Here is a 4,673-nt window from a genome sequence, read left to right as displayed (position 1 = left end):
AGTTTTTAAAAATTACCCCATGTCGGATCAGCAAACCTTTTTTTAATCCCTTGAGACAGACTAGGTCTTGCTGTTGCCCAAGCTGGTGTGCAGTGGTACAATCACAGATGACTGCAGGCTCGACCTCCTGGGCTCGCTCTGTGCTCCTGCCTCCCGAGGAGCTGGGACTACAGGTGCACACCCCTACACCCAGCTATTATTTTAAAAAATTGTTTTTGTAGAGGTGAAGTCTCACTATGTTGCCCACGCTGGTCTCAAACTCCTGGCCTTAAGTGATCCTCCCACCTCAGCCTTCCAAAGTGCTGGGATTACAGGCATGATGTTATTTGGAGACCGGGTCATTACAGAGGTCATCAAGTTAAAATGGGACATGAAGGTGGGGCCCTGATCCCATATAACTGGTGTCCTTACTAAAAGGGAAATTTGATGCCAGTAAAAGAACAACAAAGAATAAAATATTTTTTTTTTCTTGAGACACGGTCTTGTTCTGTCACCAAGGCTGCAGTGTAGTGGTGTGATCACAGCTCACTGCAGCCTCAATCTCCTGGGTTCAAGTGATCCTCCCACCTCAGCCTCCTGAGTAGCTGGGACTACAGGTGTGTTCCTTCATGCCCAGCTAATTTTCTGTATTTTATGTAGAGACAGTATCTCACTATGTTCCCCAGGCTGGTCTTGAACTTCTGGGCTCAAGCAATCCTGCCTTGGCCTCCCAAAGTGCTGGGATTATAGGCATGAGCCACTGTGGCTGCCCAAAGGGAAATTTGCACACAGAGACAGACATACATGCATAGAAGGACAATGGCCAATATAAGTCAAGGCATGCCTGAGCCAGGAGAGAGCCTGGGACAGATTCTTCCCGAGAGCCTCCAGAGGGAGTCCAGCCTGCAGACACCTGACTTCACACTTCCGGCCTCCCAACTGGGAGACAACAATTTTTGATTGATTGGTTGAGACACGGTCTCACTCTATGTTGCCCAGGCTGGAGTGTAGTGATGTGATCTGAGCTCACTGCAGCCTCATCCTCCCTGGTTCAAGCAATCCTCCCACTTCAGCCTCCTGAGTAGCTTGGGAACACAGGCACATGCAACCATGCCTGGCTGTTTTTTTTTTTTTTTCTGAGATGGATTCTTGCTCCATCCCCCAGTCTGGAGTGCAGTAGTGTGATCTCAGCTCACTGCAACCTCCACCTTCGGGGTTCAAGCAGTTCTTCTGCCTCAGCCTCCCGAATAGCTAGGATTACAGGTGTGCACCACCACACCCAGCTAATTTTTGTATTTTTTATAGAGATGGGGTTTCACCATGTTGGCCACGCTGGCCTCGAACTCCTGACCTCATGATATGCCTACCTCAGCCTCCCAAAGTGCTAGGATCACAGATGTGAGTCACCACTCCCAGCCTTGTTTTTTTTTTTTTTTTTTTAGTAGAGATGGGGTTTCATCCTGTTGGCCTGGCTAGTCTCGAACTCCTGACCTCAAGTGATCCTCTCATCATGCTCCCAAAGTACAGGTATTATAGTTATGAGCCACGGCATCTGGCCTGAGACAAGAAATTTGTCTTGTTCTAAGCCACTTAGTTTGTGGCACTTTGTTACAGCATCCCTAGCAAAGTTATATCCAAGGAATAATCCATTACATTGTTTAAAGGTCACAGAAGCTCATGCCCTCAGTCATTCATGAATATGTAATTAGGTTTTGGCCAAGAGCAGAGGCTCATGCCTGTAATCCCAGCACTTTGGAAGGCTGAGATGGGAAGATCACTTGAAGTGCAGAGTTTGAGGCCAGCCTGGCCAACATGTGAGACCCCATCTCCACATGCACACAAATATTAGTTGGGCATGGTAGCATGCACCTGTAATCCCAGCTACTCAGGAGGCTGAGGTGGGAGGACTGCTTGAGCCTGGAAGTAAGAGTCTGCAGTGAGCTATGATTATACCACTGCACTGTAGCATGGACAACACAGGAAGTCCCTATGTCTTTAAAAAAAAAAAAAAAAAAAGACAGAGGTTTGATTTGATTTTGTGTTTTTGTTGTTGTTACTTTTTTTTTTTTTCTTGAGATGGAGTTTCGCTCTTGTTACCCAGGCTGGAGTGCAATGGCGCGATCTCGGCTCACCGCAACCTCCACCTCCTGTGTTCAAGTGATTCTCCTACCTCAGCCTCCCAAGTAGCTGGAATTACAGGTGTGCACCACCATACTTGTCTCATTTTTCTATTTTTAGTATAGATGGGGTTTCACCATGTTGGTCAGGCTGGTCTCAAACTCCTGACCTCAGGAGATCCACCCGCCTCGGCCTCCCAAAGTGCTGGGATTACAGGTGTGGGTCACTGTGTCTGGTCGATTTCATGTTTTGGCTGGGTTGGGCCTGGCAGATGTATGATTAATAAACCAGGTCTAAATATTTCTAGGCTACCACTGGGTCAGGCACGCACTGACAGCAATGTTGTGGATGGCGATATTGGCCTTGAACATGGAAGAAAACAAGATCTGGTCTCCTTTTTTCACCCAGACGGTGTTGACTAGCTGACCTAGGAGATAACAGCACAGGTACATGAGGCCCCGTCTACATCCTGGGAAAGGGGATGCCAACAGCTGGGACCCCAGCCCCCCACCACCACCCAGCCCACCCAGCCAGTGGCTCTTCCATGTTCCTTACAGCTTTTGAGAGGTTTGCTATTCAAAGGAGGATGAATCAAGGAAAGTACAGGGCTGGGGCACAATTTTGTTAAACATGACAAGGAATATACTTTCATTCAAGAAAATCCATGGCCAGGCATGGTGGTTCACGCCTGTAATCCCAGCACTTTAGGAGGCCGAGGTGGGAGGATCACCAGAGGTCAGGAGTTCGAGGCCATCATGGCCAACATAGTGAAACTCCATCTCTACTAAAAATACAAAAATTAGCCAGGTGTGGTGGCACATGCCTGTAGTCCCAGCTACTCGAGAGGCTGAGGCCAGAGAATCCCAGGAGGTGGAGGTTTCGGTGAGCGGAGATCACACCATTGTACTCCAGGCTGGGTGACAGAGTGAGACTCCGTCTAAAAACTAAAAACCAAAAATAGAAATAAAATGAGAAAACTCAATCCTTCTGCCAGGCATGGGGGTGCATGCCTGTAATCGCAGCACTTAGGGATGCTGAGGTGGGCAGATCACTTGAGGTCAGGGGTTCAAGATCAGCCTGGCTAACATGGTGAAACCTTGTCTCTACTAAAAATGCAAAAATGGACCAGGCATGGTTACATGTGCCTGTAATCCCAGCTACTTGGGAGATAGAGGCAGGAGAATTGCTTTGACCCAGAAGGTGGACGTTGCAGTGAGCTTAGATCATGCCACTGCACTTCAGTCTGGGAACAGAGCCAGACTCCATCTCAAAAGAAAAAAGAAAGACAACTCTACCCATACTAGTCTTCTCTATAAGCAGGCTCAGAGGGATGGCCATGGAGTTTTTGATCAGCCAGGGGCTTGAACACAACAGAATGTCTTCTAATAGAGGTGACTACTATAAGCAATAAAACAGGTTGGGTTTGGTGGCCTTCATCTTTAATCCCAGCACTTTGGGAGGCTGAGGCTGGAGGCTGACTTGAGCCCAGCTGTTTGAGACCAGCCCGGGCAATAGGGTGAAAGCCCATCTTTACAAAAAATAAGTTAGTCTTGCATGGTGGTGCACCTGTGGTCCCAGCTACCAGGAGGCTGAAGCAGGAGGATTGCTTGAGCCTGAGAGGTGGAGGCTGCAGTGAGCCACAATTGCACCTGGATGCAGTGGGCCTGAATGACAGAGTGAGACCCTGTCTTCAAAAACAAACAAAAAAAAAACCAAAAAAATCCCATTGTAAGGATAAAACAAGCTGAGTACAGTGGCTCACAGATTAATATCTGGAATTTGGGAGGCTAAGGCAGGAGGACTGCTTGAAGCCAGGAGTTTGAGACCGGCGTGCATAACATAGGGGACCCAGTCTCTACAAAAAACACACAAAAAAATTAGGTATGGTGGCACATTATTGTGCCCTTCAGCTACTCGGGAAGCTGAAGGAGGAGGATTGTTTGAATCCAGGGAAGGTGGAGGCTGCAGTGAGCCATGATGTCACCTCTGCACTCCAACCTGGGTGCGGTAGTACAGTCAGAACTCGGTGCAGCCTGCACCTCCAGAGACTGAGACCCTGTCTCAAAAGAAAAAAAAAAGGGCTGGGGGCTCATGCCTGTAATCCCAGCACTTAGGGAGGCTAAGGTAGGCGCATCAGGTGGTCAGGAGATCGAGACCATTCTTGGCAACATGGTGAAACTCCATCTCTACTAAAAATACAAAGAATTAGGTGGGCGTGGTGGCACACGCCTGTAGTCCTAGCTACTTGGGAGGCTGAAGCAGAAGAATTGCTTGAACCCAGGAGGCGGAGATTGCAGTGAGCTGAGCTCACGCCACTGCACTATAGCCTGGGATTACAGGTGCATGCCACCAGGCCTGGCTAATTTTTGTGTTTTAGTAGAGATGGGGTTTCACCATGTTAGCCAGGCTGGTCTCCAACTCCTGACCTCAGGTGATCTGCCTACCTTGGCCTCCCAAAGTGCTGGGATTGCAGGTGCGAGCCACTGTGCCCAGCCTGATTTTTTTCAAGTATTTAAAAACATAAAACCAATAAACATTCTTGTGCAGCTCATGGGTTGTATCAAAACAGGAGATGG

The sequence above is a fragment of the Aotus nancymaae genome, unplaced genomic scaffold, assembly GCF_030222135.1.
Source record: "Aotus nancymaae isolate 86718 unplaced genomic scaffold, 86718_ANA_hifiasm-v0.15.2.pri h1tg000036l, whole genome shotgun sequence".
Classification (NCBI taxonomy): domain Eukaryota; kingdom Metazoa; phylum Chordata; class Mammalia; order Primates; family Aotidae; genus Aotus; species Aotus nancymaae.
This window is presented reverse-complemented; position numbering follows the sequence as displayed.